Source organism: Hyla sarda, chromosome 1 (genome assembly GCF_029499605.1).
Source record: "Hyla sarda isolate aHylSar1 chromosome 1, aHylSar1.hap1, whole genome shotgun sequence".
Taxonomy (NCBI): Eukaryota; Metazoa; Chordata; class Amphibia; order Anura; family Hylidae; genus Hyla; species Hyla sarda.
This window is the reverse complement of record NC_079189.1, coordinates 618,061,793-618,076,218: the sequence shown is the minus strand read 5'-3', so window position 1 is coordinate 618,076,218 and position 14,426 is coordinate 618,061,793. Positions and strand designations below refer to the sequence as shown.

Sequence of the window (14,426 nt, the reverse complement as noted above, 5' to 3'; positions counted from 1 at the left end):
TCCAGAAAGTCTTCACCCCCGATCACTATATACAATGTAACCAGAAAGTCTTCACCCCCGGTCACTATATACAATGTATCCAGAAAGTCTTCACCCCCGGTCACTATATACAATGTATCCAGAAAGTCTTCACCCCCGGTCACTATATACAATGTATCCAGAAAGTCTTCACCCCCGATCACTATATACAATGTAACCAGAAAGTCTTCACCCCGTCACTATATACAATGTATCCAGAAAGTCTTCACCCCCGGTCACTATATACAATGTATCCAGAAAGTCTTCACCCCCGGTCACTATATACAATGTATCCAGAAAGTCTTCACCCCCAGTCACTATATACAATGTATCCAGAAAGTCTTCACCCCCGGTCACTATATACAATGTATCCAGAAAGTCTTCACCCCCGGTCACTATATACAATGTATCCAGAAAGTCTTCACCCCCGATCACTATATACAATGTATCCAGAAAGTCTTCACCCCCGGTCACTATATACAATGTATCCAGAAAGTCTTCACCCCCCCCCCCAGTCACTATATACAATGTATCCAGAAAGTCTTCACCCCCCCAGTCACTATATACAATGTATCCAGAAAGTCTTCACCCCCCCCCCCCCCCCGGTCACTATATACAATGTATCCAGAAAGTTTTCACCTCCCATCACTATATACAATGTATCCAGAAAGTCTTCACCCCTGGTCACTATATACAATGTATCCAGAAAGTCTTCACCCCCGATCACTATATACAATGTGTCAGTGTTCAGTTTGTAGGGTCAGTGTGCAGTCTAGAGTCTCGTGTGCAGTGTGTTGTGTGCAGTGTGTAGTGTGCAGTCTAGAGTCTAGTGTGTGGTGTGCAGTGTGTAGTGTGCAGTGTGTAGTGTGCAGTGTGTAGTGTGCAGTGTGTAGTGTGCAGTGTGTAGTGTGCAGTGTGTAGTGTGCAGTCTAGAGTCTAGTGTGTGGTGTGCAGTGTGTAGTGTGTAGTGTGCAGTGTGTAGTGTGCAGTGTGTAGTGTGCAGTGTGTAGTGTGCAGTCTAGAGTCTAGTGTGCAGAGTGTAGTGTCAGTGTGTGTGTATATGTGTAGTGTTGTTTAGTGTGTCAGTGTGTAGTGTGGCAGTGTGCAGTGTGTAGTGTACAGAGTGTAGTGTTAGTGTGTAGTGTCAGTGTGCAGTGTAGTGTGCAGTGTGTAATGTGTGTAGTGTGCAGAGTGTAGTGTTAGTGTGTAGTGTTAGTGTGTAGTGTCAGTGTGTTGTGTCAGTGTGTAGTGTGCAGAGTGTAGTGTGTAGTGTGCAGAGTGTAGTGTGTAGTGTGCAGTGTGTAGTGTCAGTGTGTAGTATAGTGTGCAGTGTGTGTAGTGTTAGTGTGTAGTGTTAGTGTGTAGTGTCAGTGTGTAGTGTCAGTGTGCAGTGTAGTGTGTAGTGTCAGTGTGTAGTGTGCAGAGTGTAGTGTTAGTGTGTAGTGTGCAGAGTGTAGTGTAGTGTGCAGAGTGTAGTGTAGTGTGTAGTGTCAGTGTGTAGTGTGTAGTGTTCAGAGTGTAGTGTAGTGTGTAGTGTCAGTGTGTAGTGTGTAGTGTCAGTGTGTAGTGTTAGTGGGTAGTGTGCAGAGTGTAGTGTTAGTGTGTAGTGTAGTGTAGTGTGTAGTGTGCAGAGTGTAGTGTGTAGTGTGCAGTGTTAGTGTGTAGTGTGCAGAGTGTAGTGTTAGTGATTAGTGTGTAGTGTTAGTGTGTAGTGTGCAGTGTGTAATGTTAGTGTGTAGTGTGCAGTGTGTAATGTTAGTGTGTAGTGTGCAGTGTGTAGTGTGCAGTGGTAGTGTGTAGTGTGCAGAGTGTAGTGTGTAGTGTGCAGAGTGTAGTGTGTAGTGTGTAGTGTTAGTGTGTAGTGTGCAGAGTGTAGTGTGTAGTGTGCAGTGTGTAGTGTAGTGTGTAGTGTGCAGTGTGTAGTGTGTAGTGTTAGTGTGTAGTGTGCAGTGTGTAGTGTGCAGTGTAGTGTTAGTGTGTAGTGTGTAGTGTCAGTGTGTAGTGTTAGTGTGTAGTGTGCAGAGTGTAGTGTAGTGTGCAGAGTGTAGTGTAGTGTGTAGTGTCGGTGTGTAGTGTTAGTGTGTAGTGTGCAGAGTGTAGTGTTAGTGTGTAGTGTGCAGAGTGTAGTGTTAGTGTGTAGTGTGCAGAGTGTAGTGTAGTGTGTAGTGTAGTGTGTAGTGTCGGTGTGTAGTGTTAGTGTGTAGTGTGCAGAGTGAAGTGTTAGTGTGTAGTGTGCAGTGTTAGTGGTCTGGATATATTTGCAGGGGGGGGGGGGGGGGAGGTCCCGGAGCCGCTGCAAGCAGTGAAGGACTTGGCTGTGTCCCCTGCACCTCTGAGCTCCTGGCAGGGACCCATGTTAGGGCTCAGGTTTCAGGCTGGGGGAGGGGCTGGCGCTGGGCTCCTGGCAGGGGCACCTCTCGATCTCACATTTCTGTTTTTCTGCTCAATTCTCTCTGTGAGTTTTTCGAGTTTTTCCAAAGCAGAAGCTTCAGAGCTGAAGCTGCGATCACTATGCTGAGCTGCAGGGTCGTCACAGTGGGGAGGTGAAGGTAAGAGGGGCACCGGGCAGCCTGTCACTGAGGGTCTGCTACAATGTATCAGCAGGAGGCAAACAGACTGTGTATCTCTTTAGATACTTATAGTTGTCAGAGCTGAGATACATCATGTTCTGTGATACCATCATCCAGGTCAGAGCTGAGATACATTATGTTCTTTGATACCATCATCCACGTCAGAGCTGAGATACATCATGTTCTGTGATACCATCATCCACGTCAGAGCTGAGATACATTATGTTCTGTGGTCCCATCATCCAGGTCAGAGCTGAGATACATTATGTTCTGTGGTCCCATCATCCAGGTCAGAGCTGAGACACATTATGTTCTGTGGTTCCATCATCCAGGTCACAGCTGAGATACATTATGTTCTGTGGTCCATCATCCAGGTCAGAGCTGAGATACATTATGTTCTGTGATACCATCATCCTGGTCAGAGCTGAGATACATCATGTTCTGTGATACCATCATCCACGTCAGAGCTGAGATACATCATGTTCTGTGATACCATCATCCAGGTCAGAGCTGAGATACATTATGTTCTGTGGTCCCATCATCCAGGTCAGAGCTGAGATACATTATGTTCTGTGGTTCCATCATCCAGGTCACAGCTGAGATACATTATGTTCTGTGGTTCCATCATCCAGGTCAGAGCTGAGATACATTATGTTCTGTGATACCATCATCCTGGTCAGAGCTGAGATACATTATGTTCTGTGGTCCCATCATCCAGGTCAGAGCTGAGATACATTATATTCTGTGATACCATCATCCAGGTCAGAGCTGAGATACATTATATTCTGTGATACCATCATCCAGGTCAGAGCTGAGATACATCATGTTCTGTGGTCCCATCATCCAGGTCAGAGCTGAGATACATTATGTTCTGTGGTCCATCACCCAGGTCAGAGCTGAGATACATTATGTTCTGTGGTCCCATCATCCAGGTCAGAGCTGAGATACATTATGTCCTGTGGTACCATCATCCAGGTCAGAGCTGAGATACATTATGTTCTGTGGTCCCATCATCCAGGTCAGAGCTGAGATACATTATGTTCTGTGGTTCCATCATCCAGGTCAGAGCTGAGATACATTATGTTCTGTGGTTCCATCATCCAGGTCAGAGCTGAGATACATTATGTTCTGTGGTCCCATCATCCTGGTCAGAGCTGAGATACATTATGTTCTGTGATACCATCATCCACGTCAGAGCTGAGATACATCATGTTCTGTGATACCATCATCCAGGTCAGAGCTTAGATACATCATGTTCTGTGGTCCCATCATCCAGGTCAGAGCTGAGATACATTATGTTCTGTGATACCATCATCCAGGTCAGAGCTGAGATACATTATGTTCTGTGGTTCCATCATCCAGGTCAGAGCTGAGATACATTATATTCTGTGGTCCATCATCCAGGTCAGAGCTGAGATACATCATGTTCTGTGATACCATCATCCTGGTCAGAGCTGAGATACTTTATGTTCTGTGGTTCCATCATCCAGGTCAGAGCTGAGATACATTATGTTCTGTGGTTCCATCATCCAGGTCAGAGCTGAGATACATTATGTTCTGTGATACCATCATCCAGGTCAGAGCTGAGATACATTATGTTCAGTGGTCCCATCATCCTGGTCAGAGCTGAGATACATTATGTTCTGTGGTTCCATCATCCAGGTCAGAGCTGAGATACATTATATTCTGTGGTCCATCATCCAGGTCAGAGCTGAGATACATTATGTTCTGTGATACCATCATCCTGGTCAGAGCTGAGATACATTATGTTCTGTGGTCCCATCATCCAGGTCACAGCTGAGATACATTATGTTCTGTGGTCCCATCATCCAGGTCACAGCTGAGATACATTATGTTCTGTGATACCATCATCCAGGTCAGAGCTGAGATACATTATGTTGTGTGGTCCCATCATCCAGGTCACAGCTGAGATACATTCTTACCTGACGGTTCCTCCGGTGATCTGTGACTGGACCTACATTAGACCAGACGGGTTTCTCTGCCATTTTCTTTTAAGTTATATTATGGTGTGATAAGGTGATATATGTTATATCATAGTGTGATAAGGTGATATGTGTTATATTATAGTGTGATATGGTGATATATGTTATATCATTGTGTGATATGTTGATAAGGTGATATATGTTATATTATGGTGTGATATGGTGCTATATGTTATATCATAGTGTGATATGGTGCTATATGTTATATCATAGTGTGATATGGTGATATATGTTATATCATAGTGTGATAAGGTGATATATGTTATATTATGGTGTGATATGGTGCTATATGTTATATTATGGTGTGATATGGTGATATATGTTATATCATAGTGTGATAAGGTGATATATGTTATATTATGGTGTGATATGGTGCTATATGTTATATTATAGTGTGATATGGTGATATATGTTATATCATATTGTGATATGGTGATATATGTGATATCATGGTGTGATATGGTGATATATGTTATATCATGGTGTGATAAGGTGATATATGTTATATTATGGTGTGATATGGTGATATATGTTATATTATGGTGTGATATGGTGATATATGTTATATTATGGTGTGATATGGTGATATATGTTATATTATGGTGTGATATGGTGATATATGTTATATCATAGTGTGATATGGTGATGTATGTTATATCATGGTGTGATAAGGTGATATATGTTATATTATGGTGTGATATGGTGATATATGTTATATCATGGTGTGATATGGTGATATATGTTATATCATAGTGTGATAAGGTGATATGTGTTATATTATAGTGTGATATGGTGATATGTGTTATATTATAGTGTGATATGGTGAGATATGTTATATTATAGTGTGATATGGTGATATATGTTATATTATAGTGTGATATGGTGATATATGTTATATCATAGTGTGATATGGTGATATATGTTATATTATAGTGTGATAAGGTGATATATGTTATATTATGGTGTATTAGGTGATATATGTTATATCATAGTGTATTAGGTGATATATGTTATATCATAGTGTGATAAGGTGATATGTGTTATATTATAGTGTGATATGGTGATATATGTTATATCATAATGTGATATGGTGCTATAGGTTATATTATAGTGTGATATGGTGCTATATGTTATATCATAGTGTGATATTGTGATATATGTTATATCATTGTGTGATAAGGTGATAAGGTGATATATGTTATATTATGGTGTGATATGGTGCTATATGTTATATCATAGTGTGATATGGTGCTATATGTTATATTATAGTGTGACATGGTGCTATATGTTATATCATAGTGTGATATGGTGATATATGTTATATCATTGTGTGATATGGTGATAAGGTGATATATGTTATATTATGGTGTGATATGGTGCTATATGTTATATCATACTGTGATATGGTGCTATATGTTATATTATAGTGTGATATGGTGATATATGTTATATCATATTGTGATATGGTGATATATGTTATATCATGGTGTGATATGGTGATATATGTTATATCATGGTGTGATAAGGTGATATATGTTATATTATGGTGTGATATGGTGATATATGTTATATTATGGTGTGATATATGTTATATTATAGTGTGATATGGTGATATATGTTATATCATATTGTGATATGGTGATATATGTTATATCATGGTGTGATATGGTGATATATGTTATATCATGGTGTGATAAGGTGATATATGTTATATTATGGTGTGATATGGTGATATATGTTATATTATGGTGTGATATGATGATATATGTTATATTATGGTGTGATAAGGTGATATATGTTATATTATGGTGTGATATGGTGATATATGTTATATTATGGTGTGATATGGTGATATATGTTATATTATGGTGTGATATGGTGCTATATGTTATATTATGGTGTGATATGGTGATATATGTTATATTATGGTGTGATATGGTGATATATGTTATATTATGGTGTGATATGGTGATATATGTTATATCATAGTGTGATATGGTGATGTATGTTATATCATGACTGTGATAAGGTGATATATGTTATATTATGGTGTGATATGGTGATATATGTTATATCATGGTGTGATATGGTGATATATGTTATATTATGGTGTGATATGGTTCTATATGTTATATCATAGTGTGATATGGTGATATATATTATATTATGGTGTGATATGGTGATATATGTTATATTATAGTGTGATATGGTGCTATATGTTATATCATAGTGTGATATGGTGATAAGGTGATATATGTTATATCATTGTGTGATATGGTGCTATATGTTATATTATAGTGTGATATGGTGATATATGTTATATCAGAGTGTGATATGGTGCTATATGTTATATCATAGTGTGATATGGTAATATGTTATATCATTGTGTGATATGGTTCTATATGTTATATCATAGTGTGATATGGTGACATATGTTATATCATGGCGTGATATGGTGATGTATGTTATATCATAGTGTGATATCGTGCTATATGTTATATCATGGTGTGATATGTCATATTATAGTGTGATATGGTGATATATATTATATAATAGTGTGATATGGTGATATATGTTATATCATAGTGTGATAAGGTGATATATGTTATATCATAGTGTGATATGGTGATATATGTTATATCATAGTGTGATATGGTGCTATATGTTATATCATAGTGTGATATGGTGATATATGTTATATTATGGTGTCATATGGTGCTATATGTTATTTCATAGTGTGATATAGTGCTATATGTTATATCATAGTGTGATATGGTGCTATATGTTATATCATAGTGTGATATGGTAATATATGTTATATCATAGTGTGATATCGTGCTATATGTTATATCATGGTGTGATATGTCATATTATAGTGTGATATGGTGATATATATTATATAATAGTTTGATATGGTGATATATGTTATATCATGGTGTGATATGTCATATTATAGTGTGATATGGTGATATATATTATATAATAGTGTGATATGGTGCTATATGTTATATCATAGTGTGATAAGGTGATATATGTTATATCAGAGTGTGATTTGGTGATATATGTTATATCACAGTGTGATATGGTGCTATATGTTATATCATAGTGTGATATGGTGATATATGTTATATCATTGTGTGATATGGTGATGTATGTTATATCATAGTGTGATATCGTGCTATATGTTATATCATAGTGTGATATGTCATATTATAGTGTGATATGGTGATATATGTTATATCATAGTGTGATATGGTGCTATATGTTATATCATAGTGTGATATGGTGATATATATTATATAATAGTGTGATATGGTTCTATATGTTATATTATGGTGTGATATGGTGATATATATTATGTTATGGTGTGATATGGTGATATATGTTATATTATGGTGTGATATGGTGATATATGTTATATTATGGTGTGATATGGTGCTATATGTTATATCATAGTGTGATATGGTGATGTATATTATATAATAGTGTGATATGGTGATATATGTTATATCATTGTGTGATATGGTGATGTATGTTATATCATAGTGTGATATCGTGCTATATGTTATATCATGGTGTGATATGTCATATTATAGTGTGATATGGTTCTATATGTTATATCATAGTGTGATATGGTGATATATATTATATAATAGTGTGATATGGTTCTATATGTTATATTATGGTGTGATATGGTGATATATATTATGTTATGGTGTGATATGGTGATATATGTTATATTATAGTGTGATATGGTGATATATGTCATATTATGGTGTGATATGGTGATATATGGTATATTATGGTGTGATATGGTGATGTATATTATATAATAGTGTGATATGGTTCTATATGTTATATTATGGTGTGATATGGTGATATATATTATATTATGGTGTGATATGGTGATATATATTATATTATGGTGTGATATGGTGATATATGTTATATTATGGTGTGATATGGTGATATATATTATATTATGGTGTGATATGGTGATATATATTATATTATGGTGTGATATGGTGATATATATTATATTATGGTGTGATATGGTGATGTATGTTATATCATAGTGTGATATGGTGATATATATTATATAATAGTGTGATATGGTTCTATATGTTATATTATGGTGAAGTATGTTATTTGTGGTCGGTGCTCATGAGCACCGACCTACTAACACCTTATACCAGACTAGACCTTCTATAACCTCTAGGCAGTCTGTGTTATGCCATGTACTGCTGCGTATGAGTACAAAAACTTCAGTATCAGTACAAAAACGCTTTATCATCATATTACATAATAATCACATGGCCACCGATTGAAAGGCGACTTGGGGTTAGGGATATATCTCGTGCAAGTGTTAGATATCCGGCGCCCCAACTTCTTGATGATGTGAGCTGGTACCCCATGCAAAGATGCTGATGCTGCGGCGCAATGCAAAGATGCTGATGCTGCGGCGCAATGCAAAGATGCTGATGCTGCGGCGCAATGCAAAGATGCTGATGCTGCGGCGCAATGCAAAGATGCTGATGCTGCGGCGCCTCTGCTTAACGAGTGGCCTGATATGACTGATGGAACCCTACCCAATGCTTAACCCCTTAAGGACGCAGCCCTTTTTCACCTTAAGGACTGAGCCCTTTTTCGCAATTCTGACCACCGTCACTTTACAAATTAATAACGCGAAAACACTTTTACCGAATATTCTGATTCTGAGATTGTTTTTTCGTGACATATTCTACTTTATTTTGGTGGTAAATTTTCGGCGTTACTTGCATCCTTTTTTGGTGAAAAATCCCAACATTTCATGAACATTTTGCATTTTCCTAACTTTGAAGCTCTCTGCTTGTAAGGAAAACGGATATTCCCAATAAATTTTATTTTTATTCACAAATACAATGTGGTCACTTTATGTTGGCCTCATAAAATGGAAATATTGTTGCTTTATGAAAAGGGCTTCAAAGTAGAGCAGCAATTTTCAAAAAATTCATGAAAATTGCTAAATCTGAAGGGACAGATGTTACAGAACTACAACTCCCAGCATGCCTGGGCAGTCTAGGTATGCTGAGAGTTGTAGTTTGGCAACATCTGGAGGGCTACTGTTTGGGCACCACTGTAACAGTGGTCTCCAAACTGTGACCCTCCAGATGTTGCAAAACTACAACTCATAGCATGCCCAGACAGCCTTTGGCTGTCTGGGCATGCTGGGAGTTTCAGTTTGGCCTTCCTAGTGGTTGCAACAGTAAAGATCGTTTTACTTTCACTTTCAATTCCCCCCTCCCCCCCCACCGTCGCTTCCCTACCTGATCCAGTATCCAGCAGTCTCCAGCGAAGATCCGGGGTCCCCAGGCATCTTCTCCTGCAGGTACCGGCCTCCATCTTCTTCCCACGATCCCCTCGACATCCAGGGGTGGGCAGAACGGGGGGTTTCCATGGCAACCCCCTGTCCGGTGCTGCCATTGGTCAGAACTCAGTTCTGACTAATGGCAGGGGATAGGAGGAGATCGCAGCACTGTGACCTCACTCCTATCCCTTAGGCTGATCGGGGCTGTCACTGACAACTCCGATCATCTCTATTTTCCGGGTGATCGGGTAACCAGAGACCCGATCAGCCCGGAATTGGAGAAAATCGCATGTCTGAATTGACATGCGATTTTCTCCGATCGTCGACATGGGGGGGTCTCTGGACCCCCCTGGGCGATGTGCCGGGGTGCCTGCTGAATGATTTCAGCAGGCATCCCGATCCGGTCCCCAACCGGCTAGCGGCGGGGACCGGAATTCCCACCGGCATATCCATACGCCCTGCGTCCTTAAGGACTCGGGATGCAGGGCGTACGGATACGCCCTGCGTCCTTAACAGGTTAAACCAAGCTGTGAATGTGTCTAACAAATTGTGCCGTAGTGAGGGTGGCCCCTCTAAATGGCAACAGCGGTTTTATTCACACCATGACGCGACGCTGATCTAGCTGCCCCGATGCGTGGCTAGTGATCGAATATAACAGACGGATCATTACCTAGAGATTTAATGAGGATTCATACATGTCTGACAAAAGATGTAGTGGTGAGTTCCGCCCCCGTAAACAACAACCGCGGCTGATCCCAGTTGGATCCCTAACGTGCGGAAAAACAAAGCTTGCAACACTCGCACTGGGCACCACTTGTGGGATGTGGGAAAATGCCATATGATAACATCCTGACCGAGCAACGACATTTTGCTGCTATACAGTTTTAATCTGTAATTATCTGCATCCCAACAAACCTGATGTAACTTCGACCACGCACCTGCATGAAAACTGCCCAGGCCTTAGGAAACCATAACAACCCAAGGATAGAGTGGCCTTTAACGTTGAGCTGTCCTGATACCCAAATGGGGAATTATCTAACGCGTCTGCTACCGTCTGACCAAGCCAGTTGACAAAGGCTAACGGCAAGAGGGTTTACGAGCCTCCCTCTTTGAAAGCTCTTCAGAGCAGTGTTGGTGGCGTGAGATGCAAACAAAGATGTCTTGTCAGGGCCAGACAATGTGATAAGAAGCTGGATGCCTGACGGATATACTTTGATAGTATTACGAGCTCGATGCAGTGAAGAGTGGCAAAACCCAATGGAAGCAAGTAGGAATGAAATGGTATGTGGGACATCTTCTGGGTATCTATTGTAAAATTTTGTGTAAGTATTCCCGGCTGTGATGTACACTTTCTGCATGTTGGAGGCTCTCCATGACCTGTAGACGTGAAAAGTCTCATCAAAAACAAACCATATGCCCAACCCCAAGTGCAAAACAACATGTATGCACAAATAACTAACTTGTTGCCAACCTAAAACCGTGTCAGGTTGAAACTGTAACCGACCTGTGGACGTGACAGGCAATGAAACCACTTATGCAGCAAACATGACTATGAGACTCAACCAACACAAAACTAATATCATCATCAACCTGAAGTCGAGACAGACGAAAACCTCAACAGAAACCAAACTATATCCCTGTAGGCACAACCCAAATAACATATGAAAACATGTAATGACATCGTCGCCAACTCAAAGCCGTGTCAGGATGTAAATGAACCGACCTGTAGACGTGACAGGTCTGGCCGACAACGAAAGACTCAACCAAATAAATAACTAATAGTATTACCGTCAACTTGAAGCCGAGACAGGTCATAACCATGATTGACCTATAGACATGAGAATTCTCAACTGAACAATAAGACTATCTTCCTGTAGCACAACCCGACTGCTAAATAAACACAACGTATATGATGACATTGTCGCCAACCTGAAGCCGTGTCAGGTTGTTTCCGGACCGACTTGTAGACGTGACTGGTCTAGCCGAAATTAAAAGCCTCAACCAATATGTATGACTAGTAGTGTCGACGTCAACCCGAAGCTGAGACAGGTCGTAATGATGATTGACTTGTGGACGTGACACGTAACCACAGAAACCAAGCTATATACTCGTATGCCAGACCCAAATGTTAATAAACATGCCGACCCACCAAATTATCTGTCAACAGATTAACTTAATGCCCAAAAAAACTTGCGCTGTGTCAAAGATATGAGTGTATGGTCTGAACACCATAAACATATGCACATATAAAAGGCATGAAACATATGTACCTAATGAACATGAATGCATGAATGTTGGCCTGGCATAACCATCAAGACCATATGCACATCATGAACACCATGATCACATGCCCAAAACAAACACCATGACCATATACACAGACCAAACTAATATAGGCGTATGCACGGAACAAACTATGAGCGGATGCAGCGAACAAACTATATGAACATGTGGCTAGAATGAACTGCATGAGTGAGCGTATGCACTGAACTGAATACACTGAACCAACTATATGAGCATATGCACAGAACCACACACATGCCCAGTACAAACTGTATGATTGTATGACGCACTGATGCGTGATACTACACACAAATTTATGCATTAGTTGTCTGACCCACTGTACCACATCTATAAAGCCCTGATGTGAAGCAAGACACAAAGTTTATAACCCACCTCACACCAGTGCAGCACGCAAGCGTGTGCCCGGGACAACTGACTGTATGTCCCGAACGGCTATATAAACGTATGCACATAACTATCTGATCAAATGAGCCCTTATACAGAACTATCTATGTGAGCGTATGCATGAAACAAATGATGCGAGCATATAGACGTGTGTACTGAAAAAGACGTATGAGCGTATGGCTAGAACTAACTATATGAGCGTATGCAGAGCGTGTGGTCAGAGCAGACTATAAGAGCATGCGCCCAGGAGAAACTATGACTGTATGTACAGACCTCACAATATAAGCGTATGGCCAAAACAGACTATATATAAGCGTATGCACAGAACAAACTACACGGCGTATTAACAGAACAAAGTATATGGGCGAATGTGCAGAACAAACTATATGACTGTACGGCCTGAATAACTACCGTATATAATAGTGTGGCCTGAATAAACATGCGCGTGTGGCTGGAACTAAATGAGTAAATTCACAGCACAAACAATGCGCCTATGGCCAAAACAAACAGATTGTATACATGGAACCAATAATATAAGCGTGCATGCAGAACAGACTACGTGAGTGTAAGCATGAACTATATGAGTAAATGCACTGAGCAACTAAATGAGTAGAAGCACAAAACAAACTGTATGCGCATAAGCCTAGAACAAACTATAAGCTAATGAGGATGAGCATGGAACAAACTATGAGAGTGTATAGCCAGAGCAACTGCATGCCCGGAACCAATCACATGGGCATATCCATAGAACAGACTAAGTGAGTGTATGCACAAGATTATATGAGCATGTGCACCTAACTATGAGCGTATACACAAGACAAACCATATGGACGTATGCGTAGGACTAAGTGAGCGTATGCTGAGAACAAACTAGGTGCGCGTATGTGCAGAATGACTCTATAACCGTATCCACAGAACAAACTGTATGCACGTGTGCATAAACATGCAGAGAACAAACTATATGCTCAAATGTACAGAACAAACTATATGAGCGTATGCACCTAACAACTATGTAAGCGTATGCACAGGATAAATCATATGCGCTTATGCCAAGAACGAACTATATGAGCGTATGCCCAGAACCACCGTGAAGGTATACACAAAACTAACCATATGCACGCATGCACAAACGAACTGTATGCATGGAACAAACTATATGAGCGAATGCACAGAATAAACTATATACACGTTTGCCCAAAACAAATTATATGAGCGTATGCACAAAACTATATGGCGCCTGACAAACTGAGCGTTTGTACCGAAACCACTGGATGAACATTTACACAGGACAACTACATGAGTATATGCACTGAAACACTAACTGTGTAGACCGAACAAACTATATGTGAACGTATGCACAGCACGAACTATATGAGCATATGCACGGAACGTACTATTTGAGAAGATACAACAGAACAAACTATATGAGCGAATACCCAGAACAAACTACATGCGCATATGTACAGAACGAACTATGCACATTTGTATGGAAACTATAGTGTAAAACTATGAGTGACTGTACCAACAAACTTGATGAATCTATACTCAGGACAATTATATGCGCAAAACAAAGTACATGCGCGTATACCCAGAACAAGCTATATGATCGTCTGCACCGGACAAACTTGATAAATGTATGCACAGAACACAGTATATGCATGCATGGAGTAAATTATGACCACGTACCCATGCACGTAACAATGCTCATTACGCTGTACGAGCGTTTGTACAGTATAAATGCTACAAGCTTATGAACAGTATAAATGCTATAAGCGCATGTACTGTATAAATGCTAGTAGC

General features: G+C 39.8%; 1 protein-coding gene across 2 annotated transcripts in view; it reads left to right on the top strand.

Annotated features, from left to right (window-relative positions):
• Positions 1–14,426, top strand: part of IL11RA (interleukin 11 receptor subunit alpha) — a 136,475-nt gene that overhangs the window by 52,693 nt on the left and 69,356 nt on the right. Inside the window, exon 1 of one of the 2 annotated variants that reach the window (XM_056551474.1) lies at positions 2,443–2,567. The exons of the other annotated variant lie outside the window; for it this stretch is intronic. The gene's annotated coding sequence lies outside the window, so the exon portion shown is untranslated. Of the gene's footprint in view, positions 1–2,442; positions 2,568–14,426 lie in introns of those variants that run through there. 2 annotated transcript variants of the gene reach the window in all.